Source organism: Anabrus simplex, chromosome 2, assembly GCF_040414725.1.
Source record: "Anabrus simplex isolate iqAnaSimp1 chromosome 2, ASM4041472v1, whole genome shotgun sequence".
In the NCBI taxonomy this organism is placed as follows: Eukaryota; Metazoa; Arthropoda; class Insecta; order Orthoptera; family Tettigoniidae; genus Anabrus; species Anabrus simplex.
Window position 1 is genome coordinate 482,275,431 of NC_090266.1, and position 17,436 is coordinate 482,292,866.

Sequence of the window (17,436 nt, forward strand, 5' to 3'; positions counted from 1 at the left end):
GATAGTACAGGACTATTCACCAAACTTTATTTCACAGGTTGTATTTGGAAGAAGGAAAAAATCAGTTCCAAATGACTGCATAAAGGAGTAATAATACCTATATTTAAGAGTGTGGACAAGAACATTTGTGGTTATAATCGAGGAACCACACTCAAATCTCAGATCTCAGGTAGCAGAAATATTTGAAATGGTACTAGCAGTGAGATTGAGAAGAAAGTTGGATGGACTGTTACAAGAAGAGCAATATGGCTTTTGAAATGGAAGATCAACACTAGACCCCATTTTCAGTATAAGGCAGTTTTGATAAAACATTGGGGATACAGAAGAAATATGTTGATGACTTTTCCTTGATTTAGATAAGGCTTACGAAAGTGTAGTTAAAGCAAAGGTATGGAAATAATGCATCAGAAGGGATGTGGAAAACAAATGATAGAATATGTGCAAGCAATATAATATAAATTGTTCCAGCAGTATCCAGACACATGTGGGGAGAAGAGAGTGGTTTTGGAATGAAACTGGACTGTGGCAAGGAAGAATACTGTCACCACTGTTATTCATAATGGTTATGGACACAATTCTGAAGGAGACAAAGATGAAATATGGGGCCAGGGATCCGAAGGTAATGCTGTTTGCAGATGATATTGTGGTGTGGGGAGCAAACAGTGAGGAAATTCAAGGGTGACTTGACATATTATATGAGATTATTGAAAATTATGGAATGAAAAGTCAGTGTGGAAAAGAATAAGGCAGTAGTGTTGATGAGAGGAGAAAAGGAAAGGAATTATAAAAATAAAGGGACAGCCTTGAAATTGTGGAGAGCTTCAAGTACTTGGAAAGCGAAATGATGCAGGATGCAGGGCTGGAGATAGAGGCCAGTAAAAGGATGCAATGGGGAAATGCATTCTACTAGAGTGTGAGAAACCTGGTGGTATATTCAGTAGTTAACGGCAGTTTCCATTTTGTTAGGGTATTGTAGGATAAAAATATAGTGCGACTAAGTACACCAGTGTCCAAGAGTTAAGCATAATCACTAAACGAGGCCATACCGCCTGATAGGAATATCAGACAGATTGCTGTACAAGCGGAAGCTGACTCACACACCATATGTCACACAAGTTGTCCAAAAAAACAGTGTCAGAAAGGTTCTGATAGCTAAGGTACATCTTTGACAACAACTAACAAAACTTGCCAATATCTTCCACAACAAAATATGCTGTTGATAGGGTGTACGGTTACCCCTAATGGCCACACATGCTTCGCAGTGTCGTGAATACTCTCTATCAGATGGTCCAAGAGCTCTTGTGGCAGTCAGTCCCATTCCTCCGAAAGGGCAATCCGAAGGTCTTGGAGGGTCCTTGGTGGAGGCTGACGGGATGAAATTTGCCTCCCCAATGCATCCCAGGCATATTCTATAGGATTCAGATCCGCAGACCTCGCTGGCCAGTCCATGTGATGAATGTCTTTCTCAGCCAGAAATTCATCCACCAGAGCAGCGTGGTGTGGTCGGGCATTATCGTCCATTAAGAGGGAGTCTGGACCAACTGCACCTCTGAAGAGTCGAACATGTGGTCTCAGTACCTCATCCCTGTATCTCTGAGTATTAACAGTGTTCCTCGGACCACCCATGAAGATGTTCAGGTCTGTACTGCCCCCTTATTACCTGGCTAACTCAGCCACTGAGCGAGAGATCCCAAGGGGGAACGTTCGTTCATGGCTGTCCGAATTTCCAGAGGCATTTAAGGGAAAAGGATTGACGACCCCAAGTTCAAAGAATAATTTTAAAACAACATTCCTGACATTTATTCAAATAAGCATATTTAGAAAACAAAAATATTCTTGCTGCAATATAATTTCAATTACAATTTCATTGTGTCAGGTTTCTTCCAGCAGTTCATTTACATAATTCAAATAATCTTCGTCGATGCAGACAATGGTTAGGCTCTGGAAAAATAATAAACGTGGATTAGGCCTTCATCACCGTTAAATATTAAAATCGAAATATAAATGTTGAGCCTCTATTAACTCAAAATAATATTTACAAATCAGCTGGCATTTATCTTATTTTATTATTACAAAAGCAAACCAAACCAAACCCCGTGGCACTACAGCCCCTGAAGGGCCTTGGCCTACCAAGCGACCGCTGCTCAGCCCAAAGGCCTGCAAATTACGAGGTGTCGTGTGGTCAGCACGACGGATCCTCTCGGCCGTTATTCTTGGCTTTCTAGACCGTGACCACTATCTCACCGTCAGATAGCTCCTCAATTCTAATCACGTAGGCTGAGTGGGAACTCGAACCAGCCCTCAGGTCCAGGTAAAAATCCCTGACCTGGCCGGAAATCGAACCCGGGTCCTCCAGGTAAGAGGCAGGCACACTACCCCTACACCACGGGGCTGGCTATTACAAAAGCAAAGCTAAACTTGAATCCCACTCGTTCACGTGGTAAATCTATAATTGAAATGAAATTAAATGTCGTATGGCTTTTAGTGCCGGGAGTGCCCGAGGACATGTTCGGCTCGCCAGGTGCAAGTCTTTTGAGTTGACACCCATAGGTGACTTGCGCGTCGTGATGAGGATGAAATGTTGATGAAGACAACACATACACCCAGCCCCCGTGTCAGCGAAATTAACCAATGATGGTTAAAATTCCCAACCCTGCCGGGAATCGAACCCGGGACCCCTGTGACCAAAGGCCAGCACGCTAACCATATAGCCATGGAGCCAGACTCTATAATTGAAATTTTTAACTAATAATCATTTACACTATTTCAAGGTAGGTAACGCTAGTTTATGAAATCTGTTGAAATCCTACTATCGAACATGAGCTTGTGAAATCTGTTGGAATCCTACTATCGAACATGAGTCTATTTCAAAGTCACAATTAATTATTATTACTGGTAATTACCATCGAATTATTTTGTTACATTTACCTCTGATAATCACACGATCGTGTTCACAAAATCGAAATATTCCATTTGTTAAATTCTCAATTTAATCATGACTCACTTGATAAATGAATTAATTATTTTATTATTATTATTATTCAAAAGAAAATAAATTCAACTCTAGTCTTACTTTGTCCCAATCTCAATAATTTTTTTCTTAAAAACACTTCCATTAAATGAACACTTTGGCAAAACAACGCTGGAATAATCTAAGTCATCGCGGTGAAGGCATGACCAGATTAAAGCACAATGTGAAAATGAACACTTGAAAATATTTCTAACTACTTCATTCACTCATCTCATTCACACAAGGGTAACACAAATTTTATATACATCATTTACACTCGAATCCTGACTTAGTTTTATTAGTCCATTATTTTTACACATGGTCGGGTCAGTAAGGTCAAGTAGATGAACCTAAGTCTATTAACACACTCGACTTAGTCAGTGACCAGTGATTGAATTGGAGTTATCACTTTCATTGAGTCTATCATTTAAGAACGACGACAATCCATCCTAATTTCAGAATATTATTCGAAGATTCAAATAGAAATAAATAATCGTCACCATCAAGTGGGTTATCAAATTGCAAATACAGAGTCTGTGAGCCTCAATCAATTTATTATTAATCCCTATGCATATCATTTGCATTCAACACATGCTCAAAATTTATTCTAACTCACTGTGTTCCAAAGACACAAGCTACAAATTATTCTAATTATATCCCTCAGGATCACTAATATTCCAGGCGCATTTACTAACAGAGCACATCGAAAATCATATTTGAGAATAATCTAACACTGTTTATGGCTCACGACTGTTAAATTACCTTGAAAATTATTATTATTATTATTATTATTATTATTATTATTATTATTATTATTATTATTATTATTATTATTATTATTATTATTATTATTATTATTATTATTATTATTATCATCATTGATTATTCTATCATCCCTCTCTAAATTGTCATAAAAATGGATGACACGATCCTAAAGAATTGTAGGTAAGGCATGGATGACATTCAATTCGACTCTACTCCTCAAAAATCAGGTACGATTCCATCTCACACTATTTTAAACATCACATGTAAATTAGCTAAAGTTTGAACGCGAGGTCCATTATTTTAAAATATATAAAACCTGCAATTGAGAATCCATTCAGAAGAACAACTACAGCAAACTACTCTAATAGAGCTCACAAATTTAAATCACACAGGTAACTCATCTATCTCGCCACCTTTAACAATGGAAAATGGAAATAAACCTAACTACAGCAAATACTAACAGAACTACAATCTAGGGAAGAAAGATCATGTAGTTATTACATAGATGAGAAAGATATTATACAATAAATGGGTACTCGAATGTTAGGTGATGTTCGACTCCTGGCTGAGGCCTTCACCATTCCGGCAGTTCCCTTTCGTTCACCTTCTCCATGCCAGAATCGCCTTGCATATTTAGCAGCTCATGGAGACACAGCAGTTAACGTCCCTCGATGAAATTGATGCAATTCTTGAAAACACAGGATCCATCTTGAAGTTGTCGACGATAGCCATTGAGCTGGGTCTTCGCCACGTGCAAGTAGAATTTAGCTGTAACTAACACAACAGGCATTAAAATATGCATGGAACAGTTGAAATTTCCAATAATCGTGTGGAGTATTCAACTTGACTTGAATCCTCAAACTTGCAATAGCACTCGGTGAAGTTCTACTTTAAATAACTACGATCACAAGTAGCAGAGTAGGCTATCGTCCGTAGAATTGAATGAAGTCCGACGTGGTTCGACGAGCAACAAGCAGGTAAGATTAGCAGGTCAGATAAGTAAGATAAGAGATAAGAGAGTGATTTAATGTGCACACCTTTTGGCTCGGTGTGTGTCGTTTTACATGGCGACTATTGGTTCACCATTGTCTCCTTTAATTGGCTACGACTATTCTAGAAGTTTGTAGATTGTGGTCGCTCACTGGCCAGGCACACGCGCTAGCCACGGAAACCTGTTTGTTACGTGTCCTCCCCCTTTCACTCGATCGAAGAATGGATCAATACTTGCTCCGTTCAGAACTGGTAAAATCCAGCTTAGACACATATAACACAGCTCGCTGATGGCAGATTCCAGCCCTCGGCAAATAATAAAACTTTTCACTGCTGGTCTGTAACTAATAATCTTATTAGGATCAAATTTGACGGGGACAGTACAGCCATTCAACATGATGCCACTGCACACCATGACGCCACCACCACCATACTGGTGGTTACTAATGCAACGGAAGATAATGTGTAACACCTTACAAAAATCACAGAACATTATTCCAGAATACTACTGGTATCTCTTGGCAAAGGTTCCCTACAATATCAAATCAAATCAAAATCTCTTTATTTGCAAATGATGTGCCTACCTCGGTGGCAAATGGTACACTAAAATACGTTATTGTCAAGCACTAAATTATTAAATTAACAAGAGAAGAAAATTTTCCTATAATACAATATTATACAATTTACGCTAAAAATTTCTTCTATTAAACACACAGCTCATCCTTAATAAATTTATATTATTTACAAAATTCTACTTATAATATATTCTGTACTACGTACAAATATAGTCAACTGATATACAGTATGTGGAATTACTTCAGATGATACTATACAACTCGTATAAGATTAAACTTTACATTGCATTTATTTACTTATTTATTTTTTATTTTTTACCCATTCTGGAACCTAAGTAGCATAACGACCTGCTGCATCTTAACCAGAGCCCCTTTTGCCACCACTTTTCAGAGTTCCTGAAGGGCCTTCATAGGTACCGTAGCGGTCCCAGGGCCCTCGAAGTCCCCACTGTACTTCACCCCTACAGGCAGTCCCCTACTTCGGCTGTCCAAACTCCTTAGACCAGGGGATGGAATTGATTTATTCACACACATTTTTTTAATTTACAATAACCTGCACTGGTCGAATGTCCTCTAACACTTCATTTATTTTCTCTGTTGCTGTTTATTCTCTTCTTGAATATCTGTACAGATTTTGGAAAAGGATCAAACACTACCTCTGGTAAACTGTTCCACTCCTTCACACCCTTCCCAATGAATGAAATTTACCCCAATCGCTTCTGCTAAAATTCCTTATAATTTTATATTTGTGGTCTGTCCTGCCGATATAATTATTTTCCAACTGAAGCCTCTCACAGATATCTCCCCATGCTGCTTCTCTTGTATAGGCTCTATATAATCTTATCAGTCTAGTTTTCTCCCTTCTCTTACTTAAAGTTTCCCACCCAAGTTCCTTTAACATTTCTGTTACACTACTCTTTCTCCTGAAACTCCCTGTTACAAATCTTGGTGAGGATCCCAAACACTGTTTGCATATTCCAATAATGGACGAACCGTACTTAAGTAACTTTTTTCTTTTAATTCTTGATTGCATCCTTTAAGTAGCCTCATTATGACATGTAACGATCTGTATGCTTTCCCAACAATGTCATCAACATGACCCTTCCAGTGCAAATTACTTTCAAATCTCACACCTAAGTATTTGCACTTGCCATCTTTTGGGATAACTACCTCATCCAAAGTATATTCAAATTCAGTTTTAAAGCTCCTGTTTGTAAAAGTTGTAACAGTTGATTTGCCTCCATTAACCTTCATATTATTTTTTTCAACCCATTGTTGGAAACTTTCAAGGTCCCTTTGTAATTCTGAACAATCCTCAATGTTATTTATTTTCCTACAAACAATTATGTCATCTGCATACAATCTTATTTTTGATGTTATATTTTTCCCTAAATCATTTGTTTATATTAAGAAAAGTAACGGACCGATGATATTACCCTGTGCAATTGCCTTCCAAACTTTCTCTTCCTGCGATACATTATTTCCTACTTTGACTTACTGAACCCTCAACCGCACCATATCATTTTATGGTATGTTTGCCTTTTCTGAAGTCTTCACGTTCCTAGCGAACTCTTGTATCTATGAACTATTACTCTTTCCCATCATGTGTTGTAACCACTATGTAATCTTTCCTTATTCCAGTAGATGGCATCTCATACGTTAGCATAGGTCAAAGCATTTCTTTTCTACCCCGTCTTGGTGGGTTATCTTTCTGGGTGGGTAGTGTAGAGTTTTTGACTTGAGAAGATGGAAGGATTGGATTTCCAGGTCGCCTTTGTGGCATATAAAAGATATTTTAATAGATTCAAGATGTCTTTGTACATATCTCGGCCTTTCGAGAATGTGAATTGCTTATATAATTGAGGTATTTAGTTTTCTTTAATCTTCTCTTGGTTTTATTATTGCTTCGTTTTGTGCTCACCATGGTTGGGTTAGAAAGTTTTCCCTCAATACGTGTTTTTCTAATTTATTTGTGTGTTAACTTTGATTTTCCTGTACCGATTCAGTATGTTTGTTTTGAGAACTGAAGGTGACATGGATTCATGTGTGTGTGAATGAGATTGTTTGCTGTGTGCCAGCCGATACCTTTCACTCATGTCGCTTCATTAACATACCGCTTGAGCTCATGTTGTATTATTTTATCGCGTGTTCTGTATATTTCATGTCCACCAAATATAGGTGTTTTATGAATACAAGCTAACTACGCGATTTGCCTGCTTCTGTATGTTTTGGTGTTGGAGACTTTCTGTCTCTTTAAGATGGACCACATTCTGGTTCATACTGTCTGAGCTCGAGAGCGGTTGTTTATTTTGTTATGTGCTGTGTGTTGACATTCTTATATGTCCCTTTATTCAACGACCTAACCTCTTAGTCCATGTGTGAGCATGGGTGGTTCTGACGTTTGAGTCCGTGAAACCTTTTGTGTCTAATTTACTTATTTATTGTTCATTTCACATTGCCGTCATTGGCTTTCTTTACCTATTTTCTTGTTTAATATGTTATATTCTTTGCGGGTTGCCTTTCCATATTTTTGTTGTTTGGCATGAAACCATGGTAACTTCCCCTTTTCTCTTTGCATTTATTTTATGAGTATTAATGAGCTCAGTGCCCCCTTCCCTCTTCTCCCGTTTTAAGCTCTTTTACTTAATGATATTGTATTCTTGGGGGACGTGATTTTTTATTGTTGAGAGTTTTGTCTTATCTGGGGAATTGAAAGGGAGAATGTTATGATTCGGTGCTGTTACTCCCTAAAATTATGACTGTTTAGGCCAGATGTGCTACAAAGAAATGTTTTGTACCCACCTGAATTCATATTCTTCAATTAATTAATATAGATGCCGAGTCCTTATTCCAAACTTTTCGTCACGTCTTTTATGAAGGTAAGCGTATGTGAAGGTGCTGTAATCAATGAGTCTGGTGTATTTTGATTATGGGCCACATATTATTAATATTAGCTATTTGATTTTTGGCCCCCTTGTTTTACGTATGCAAACTTTTCTTTTTGATTTCCTCTCCATAATAAATTTAAGTTCTTGCCCTTATTACTGGTATATTTTTATTTCTTTGCGTCTCTTATATATTTGTTGTCTGTAAGAGGCCCGGGTCCAGTTCCTGGCAGTTTTTGCTAGTTTTGACCAAATCCACCGCACTGGGTCTTCGTCGTGTTCCTAGTGTCAGCACAACACTTGAATTTAGAAATGTTTTTATCCAACGTGTAACCCTTACATCCAATCCTATTCCCTCCAATTTCTTTAATAATATTCTATGTTCCGCTCTATCAAAGGCTTTGGAAAGATCTATGGCTATGCAGTCTAATTGACCTCCTGAATCCAATTAATCTGATATTTCCTGCTGAAATCCCACCATTTGTGCCTCACAAGAAAATTTCTTTCTAAATCCATACTGGCTCCTCATGAACCAATTTTTATCATCACATATCCCTCTGATGTACTTTGATATTAAACTCTCCAGTATTTTACAAACTGTACTGGTCAGGCTGATTGGACTGTAGTTCTCTGGTTTCCTTTTATCACCCTTTCCTTTATAAATTGGTATTATTATAGATTCTTTCCATTCCTTTGGTATTACACTATTATTTATGACATAGTCAAAGAGGAATTTTAAATAAGGCACTATATACCACCCCATTGTCTTTAATATCTCCCCAGTAATTTGATCACTTCCTGCTGCTTTTCCTTGCTGAAGCAGTTGGATTTCTCTGAAAATATCTTCATTTGTGAACGAGAAGCTTCTTGTTTCCCTCTGTGTCTGTCCCTCTGTAACTTCTGTTTCGGTGTCCAACTCCTGACAATCATCTACTGAATCTCTAAATTCCCTACTAAAGAGGTTTGCTTTCTCAGTATCTGTTAAATAGTGTTCACCTCCTTCTCCCACCATTGTAGGAATTTGGATTCCATTTCCTTTTTGATTCCTGATATATGAATACAGCTTTTTCCATTTCCCTTTGTGGTCATTACGCTCTTGAAGAATGCCATTCATATAATTCTCTTTTGCTTCCTTTTTTACTCTATTCACTTCCCTCATTAGGTGTTTTCTACTTTCTCTACTCTCCCTACCTTCTTTGATTTTCCTGTTTACTATTCTACATTTTCTTTTTAATTTTCTTATTTCCCTTGTATAATAAACAGGGTCTGAGGTCATTTTACCCTTCTTAACAGGTACAAATCTCTTCTCTCCTTCCCAAACGATTCCTTTGAATTTAGCCCAAGGTGTATCCACATTACTCCCTTCACTTATCCAACAACTGAATTGTGATTTAAGGTAAGTCCCAAATTCATCAAGTTTAGTTTTTCTGTACAATTTCTTGTCTTGTGTAACCCTCTTATTAAGCCTTTTTGGTACGAGTCCTACATCTATTATTACAGCCTTATGGTCTCCTATTCCTTCAATTACCTCAGTTTTATCAACAATTTCCCATGGTTTAACCAAGAATACATCTGGTAAGTTATTGAGACAAGTCGGTTCTTGTACTACTTGTGTAAATCCTCCCTCCCAAATTAACTTATTTGCCAGTTTCTGTTCATGGGCTTCACTTGCAGCTCCATTCCATTCAACTTCAGGCAAATTTAGATCTCCCCCAATTATTACCATATCATTTTTATCATTTTTATGAGTATAATCTATTATTTTTTCAAATATTTCCATATCTCTTTCCTCTTTTCCAGGCCTGTATGTTCCTATAATTCCCACCTCGTTCATATTATCACAAACTAATTTTATCCCTAATATTTCATCCCTTTCATCGGTAAACCATTCATGTGAACAATAAGTTTCCTTCACCAGAATAAACACCCCACCCCACCCCCTCCCTTTTTATCTCCTTGGTTTCTACGGTAGACTGTGTACCCTTCTGGAAATACTTCTATTACCTACCCCTTCTCTCAACCACGATTCCACTCCTATCACCACATCAGTCTCATAAGATTCCATCAATGTACCGAATTTTAATTGTTTATTTACTACACTTTGACAGTTTACCAAGAGCAATCTCAGACCCCTTTCCTCCTTAAAACTTGACTGTTGCAATTGGGTAACTTGAAATTCCTTACTTTCCTGAGTTTCATTTTCTAGTTGACTGAGCCAGCTTGAAGTACAGCTGGCTCTTTCTACTAGTTTTCCTGGTCAGTATTATAACTTAAGGGAGTTGCCTGTTTTACAGTATATATCTTAAGATTAATAAAATCTAGAACAATATTTGCTATCTTTCATTTACCTGAATTGTTTAGATGGAGGCCATGTTTTGTATAACAGTATCTCTCAAAACTGCTGCATTCAATAACCTGAGTATTCCAAAAATGTTTACAAATTTTAACAATATCTGTATTGACCTTGTCCACTTCAATGTTCACACACGAGTCTCTACTCAAATCATGCCTGTGGGGCACGTTCACTACAAAGACGTTAGTGTGGGTCAGCTTCCCTAGTGTATGTTTAAGTTGTGATCTTACATTCTTGGCGTCGTTGTGAGCTACGTTGTTTGTACCACCGATGATAAGCACTGCATCGCCGCTCCCAAAGTTCCTAGTTGCTTCTCTATGTTTTCCAGGACACTGCTGATAGAAGCTCCTGGATACCGGTATATTTCTCCGGTTGCTGCTATATTCTCGTTGTTTATCACTCCCGCAATTCCCCTTCCTTGGCTATCACCAAACACAGCTGCCTTTGCTGATTTAGGCCTAACTGGGTCTTGAATCTCAAATCTAGGCCTAAATTTTAACCTCGGCACGGCAACGGCAGCGGATCGCGATGATTTGGTTACAACTTGGTCTTAATGGCAGACTGTGCCGAAAGCCTGCAACTTGAAACCTTGAAACTTTGATTACCTGTATAAAGGGACTACATTTTATACGATAATCAACTGATGCTGCCGTTTCCTCATTATTTATATCTTCATGTTTACAGCGTTAGCAGCGACCCTGAACACGTTGTTTGCAAGACATAATTTTGTGTGCTTGTGTTAACGCCTTTATTTTGTTGGCAATATACGCAATATCACATTAGGTGAAATAACAGCCAGTTTTCATTTGAAACAATTTTATTAGAACCACATAATTTTATAAGGAGTTTTAGTCTCGGACTCATTAATTTTAGAATTACCATAGACAATGCTCCAATAACTGTTTTATTAATGTATCAATGTATTATTCACATTAAGTGTACCAATTTTTAGTAATTAGGCTACGGGACAAATCTTTTAGCTTCTCTTTTATAATGTGTGTAACTTTTTAAGGTTGTATTTTAGGATGAAGATGCCCTAAATTAGAGGTGAAACATGTCCCAAAAATATTAATACATACATACATTATCATTATAGATTGTTATGCCTTTCAGCGTTCAGTCTGCAAGCCTCTGTGAATTTACTAAACGTCGCCACAACCCTTGATTTGCAACTAGTGTTGTGGCCTCATTTAGTTCTATACCTCTTATCTTTAAATCGTTAGAAACCAAGAGTAAGCATTGTCGTCTTGGTCCACCTTTACTTCTCTTACCCTCCATAGCAGAGTCCATTATTCTCCTAGGTAACCTATCCTCATCCATTCGCCTCACATGACCCCACCACCGAAGCCGGTTTATGCGTACAGCTTCATCCATAGAGTTCATTCCAAATTTAGCCTTTATCTCCTCATTCTGAGTACCATCCTGCCATTGTTCCCACCTGTTTGTACCAGCAATCATTCTTGCTACTTTCATGTCTGTTACTTCTAACTTATGAATAAGATATCCTGAGTCCACCCAGCTTTCACTCGCGTAAAGCAAAGTTGGTCTGAAAACAGACCGATGTAAAGATAGTTTTGTTTGGGAGCTGACTTCCTTCTTACGGAATACTGTTGATCGTAACTGCGAGCTCACTGCATTAGCTTTACGACACCTTAATTCAATCTCACTTACTATATTACCATCCTGGGAAAACACACAACCTAAATACTTGAGATTATCAACCTGTTCTAGATTTGAATCACCAATCTGACATTCAATTCTGTTGAATTTCTTACCTACTGACATCAATTTAGTCTTCGAGAGGCTAATATTCATACCATACTCCTTCACCTATTTTCAAGTTCCAAGATATTACACTGCAGGCTTTCGGCACGGTCTGCCATTAAGACTAAGTCGTCAGCATAGGCCAGACTGCTTATTACATTTCCACCTAACTGAATTCCTCCCTGCCATTTTATACCTTTCAGCAGATGATCCATGTAAACTATGAACAGCAAAGGTGAAAGTTTACAGACTTGTCGAACCCCTGTAGGTACCCTGAACCAAGAACTCATCCTACCATCATTTCTCACTGAAGCCCAATTGTCAACATAAATGTCTTTGATTGATTTTAATAATCTACCTTTAATTCCATAGTCCCCCAGTATGGCGAACATCTTTTCCCTCGGTACCCTGTCATATGCTTTCTCTAGATCTACGAAACATAAACACAACTGCCTATTTCTCTCGTAGCATTTTTCAGTTACCTGGCGTATACTGAAAATCTGATCCTGACAGCCTCTCTGTGGTCTGAAACCACACTGGGTTTCATCCAACTTCCTCTCAACCACTGATCGCACCCTCCCTTCCAAGATGCCAGTGAATACTTTGCCTGGTATACTAATCAATGAGATACCTCGATAATTGTTGCAATCCTTCCTGTTCCCTTGCTTATAGATAGGTGCAATTACTGCTTTTGTCCAATCTGAAGGTACCTTACCAACACTCCATGCTAATTTTACTACTCTATGAAGCCATTTCATCCCTGCCTTCCCACTATACTTCACCATTTCAGGTCTAATTTTATCTATTCCTGCTGCTTTATGACAATAGAGTTTATTTACCATCCTTTTCACTTCCTCAAGCATAATTTCACCAACATTATTTAACTCCTAAGTATTAATATATTTATGTAACCACTTAAAAGTTGATGTAAAGTATTAAACAGGTGGTTTAATAAATACCTTCATTGTTTTTGAACTATAACAATTTTCAATATGAATTAATAATGAGGTTTATAACTTGTAATACATACCACTTCATTGTGCAGTTTGTCTCCTTTCTCGCAAGTCTTCCAAGCCATAACTTTGCAACAATTTTGTGATGCTATTCTTGTGTCGAAAATCACCCAGAACAAATCATGCTGTTGCATTTTATTTTTTATTTATTCAGTTCTTGAATCAAGTAATCCTGGTGAGGATCTCATACACTAGAACCATACTCTAGTTGCATATAATTTACAAAGTTTATTCCACCTACTCAATACTGTACAGTAATTGCAATGTCTATAAATACATCACAATATGTTATCAAGGGACTAGTTTCGACCCTATGTGAGTCATCATCAGCCTAACTAAGATACCCTTATGGATTTGCCGAAGTCCTAAAACAAAATTACATTGTGGAAATAAAAATTTAAAAGAGTGAACTGTGTATGTGAAGCGATAATATACATATAAAATGGTGGAGTGATGAAATGTTATAGATAAAATAATGTTGTACTGATCAATGAAAAATAAAATTTTACATCAATTACAATTAGACTGTAAGAATAGTATCACACAATGTTTTACAATGATGATTAAAATATGCCCTTGTTTAGTGAATACTCTAAAATTGCACATTAAAAGTGTAAAATCCCAGTAGAATGCAAAGTCCAGATACTTCTATTGAGTTCTAAATTTCAAGTGCATCTTCAGGTGGAGAATTGAATGTTGGACATTGGCGCAGAGGGTGTCTGTCTTGCTTAAGGTCCAATATTTCTGATACAGAAATTAAATGTAGATAAAACCATACGACATTCTTAAAAAACGAAATAACGGAAATGTCTAATATTTTATTTGATTTATTCATTACCTATTTCAGAAATAAACAATTTAGCAGATCAAAAGTCTTTCTTTAAGTTAAAGGTCCTCCGTCGTTACAATCTCCATCATTCACCCACCCGTCGGCCCCGCCTTAAGCCACTTCCCATTTCCCCGCCCCTCCTTTCGCACGCCACCCGTTCCACTGGGTTGCTCCTCCCTTCACTAACTTTCTTCCCCTCCTATTCCATGCCATTCTCATTACTCTAGTCGCACTCTACCGGTCAGGTCGTTCACATTGCGCGCAAGGTGAGTACTCATGTTTTCTTTCTTCATTTTTCGCTATTCCCTTCCTTTAAAATATCTTGCGTTAATTCTAACTTTTTCATCATCAGATTCTATTGGTTCCAACTTGGATTGGGAATTTTCCTCATACCACAGCAAGAATGCAGTATATTTTAAGAATGTTATATGCTTTTATCTACATTTAATTTCTGTATCAGAAATATTGGACCTTAAGCAAGACAGACAAACTCTGTGCCAATGTTCAGCATTCAATTCTCCACCTGAAGATGCACTTGAAATTTAGAACACAATAAAAGTATCTCGACTTTGCATTCAACCAGCATTTTACAGTTTCAATATGCTATTTTAGAGTATTCACTAAACAAGGGCATATTTTAATCATTATTGTAAAAAATAGTGTTAATACTATTCTTACAGTCTAATTGTAATTGATGTAAAATTTTATTTGTCATAGATCAGTACAACATTATTTTATCTATAACATTTCATCTCTCCACCATTTTATATGTACATTATTGCTTAACATACACAGTTCATTCTTTTAAATTTTTATTTTCACAATATAATTTTGTTTTAGGACTTTGGCAAATCCATAAGGGTATCTTAGTTAGGCTGATGATGACTCACATAGGGTCGAAACTAGTCCCTTGATAACATATTGTGATGTATTTATAGACATCGCAATTATTGTACAGTATTGAGTAGGTGGAATAAATTTGTAAATTATATGTAATCTCAATTCAATACGGAACCAATAATGAAATTTATAACCTTGAATACTCTAGTTGGGTAATTATATAAATGGGATTGTAAATAAATTGTATAGATATCTGCACATGGTTATGAGGGTATTTAGAGGTTGTAGTAAGGATGTATAAAAATTTAAAAAAACACGGCACTTAGCGCCCTTGAAAGGGCTTTGGCCTGCCCAGTGACCACCGCTCAGCCCGAGGCCTGCAGATTACGAGGGGCCATGTGGTCAGCACGACGCATCCTCTCGGCCGTTATTCTGGGCTTTTGAGACCTTGGCCACCATCTCACCATCAGATAGCTCCTCAATTTGAATCACGTAGGCTGAGTTGACTTCGAACCAGCCCTCAGGTCGAGAGAAAAATTCCTGACCTGACCGGGAATCAAACCCGGGGCCTCCAGGCATGAGGCCGGCACGCTACCCCTACACCATGGGGTCGGCTAAGGATGTAAAGGAGAGGGCGTATAAGTCTCCTGTAAGACCCCAACTAGAGTTTGGTTTCAGTGTATGTGACCCTCACCAGGATTACTTGATTCAAGAACTGGAAAAAATCCATAGAAAAGCTGCTCAATTTGATCTGGGTGATTTCCGACAAAAGAGTAGTGTTACAAGGTTTGAGCTGGGAAGACTTGGGAGGTAGGATTCATGCTGCTCGACTAAGTTGTATGTGATATAGATGTTGATTCCCATAGGGAAACTGAAATATTTGTCCGGAATGAGTAAATTTATAATACCAATATAAATGGTCTGTTATTGGACATTATAAATTTTCCAGCTAACTCATTCCTGGCAACGCTGGCAACCAGGAATGAGTTAGCTGGAAAATTTATAATGTCCAATAACGGACCATTTATATCGTTATTATAAGTGGTTGTTCCGAGCTGCCAGTGGAGATAGGGCGGGGAATGACATTAGAAGACGAATAAGTTTGTGTGGTGTCTGTAACAGTAGGACAGAACACAATATGAAGATAAAGTTGAAATTCCAGAGGACAAATTGGGGCAAATATTCGTTTATAGGGAAGTGAGTTAGGGATTGTAATAACTTACAAAGGGTGATGTTCAATAAATTTCAAATTTACTTGCAATCATTTAAGAAATGGCTAGGAAAACAACAGATAAGGAATCTGCCACCTTGGCGGCTGCCCTAAATGCAGATCAGGATTGATTGATTGATTGATTGATTGATTGATTGATTGATTGATTGATTGATTGATTGATTGATTGATTGATTGATTGATTGATTGAAGGTACCAATGAAGTGTAAGGAGGTGATGTATAAGATATACTACTGATTAATACATATATATGCAGTGGAGACCTGGTCACTGACAAAAAGATAGGAGAATAAAATACAGGTCAAAGAAATGACATTTTTAAGATAATAGTAAAAACAAGAAAGGGCAAAGTAAGAAATAAGAATGTCAGAAGGAAATTGGAGTGGAAAAGCTTTTCAGCAGAATGTAGAGGGTTAAACTTAGATGGTTTGGAAATGTTAAGTGGATAGAAGAGGGAAGGATGCCGATGCAGATGATGGAAATCCTGATAGACAGAGTGAGGGCCAGGCCAAGTTGGTTGAAAATGATCAAGAATGGTATTATTTGGAGAAGCCTGGTTTGGAACACAGTTAAGAGGAGCAGTGGTGGTCAGATAGGAGGAGGTGGAAAGGTGCCATAAACATCCCAACCTGGCGGGAGCTGGGCAAAGGAAATGGATGATTGATGATGCTTAATAATAAAAATATATCAAAAATTACATTCCCAGAAGAAAACCATAATTTAATTTCATTGATGCAAATATTAAAATATTAAAGTTCTTTAAGATTTTTCAATCACAAAATTACCAGTGTTTTGCCCCAATGTTGCAGTGGGCTCATTAGTTGAATTGCCACAACTTTCCAATTCACTGGCTGCTGGTGTGCAGTTGAGACACCACTGCAAGCCTTGTTTGCAGGACATTTGAGTGACAATCTAGATGATTGCCCTCTGTGAGAAATTTATGTTTGTGAATACTTCTTAATGTGCAGGTCCTCTTAATATGTATGTACAAATATACCTAACCTTGGAATAACTTCAATGCGAGACAATTGATGTGTTTCAAATTCCTTGGAGTAAATTAAGTAGTAATTGGATGCGTGAGTTAATCAAGATATATGGAGTCCGTCATGTCATTATGGTCTCAGTCTACGTTATCAAACGGATTCCAGTATTTTCAGTAAAGATTTTATCATTTTGATGGC

General features: G+C 37.5%; 1 protein-coding gene across 2 annotated transcripts in view; it reads left to right on the forward strand.

The window, feature by feature from the left end:
- Positions 1-17,436, forward strand: part of mon2 (Mon2 homolog, regulator of endosome-to-Golgi trafficking) — a 583,018-nt gene that overhangs the window by 497,536 nt on the left and 68,046 nt on the right. The gene's annotated exons all lie outside the window — the stretch shown is intronic.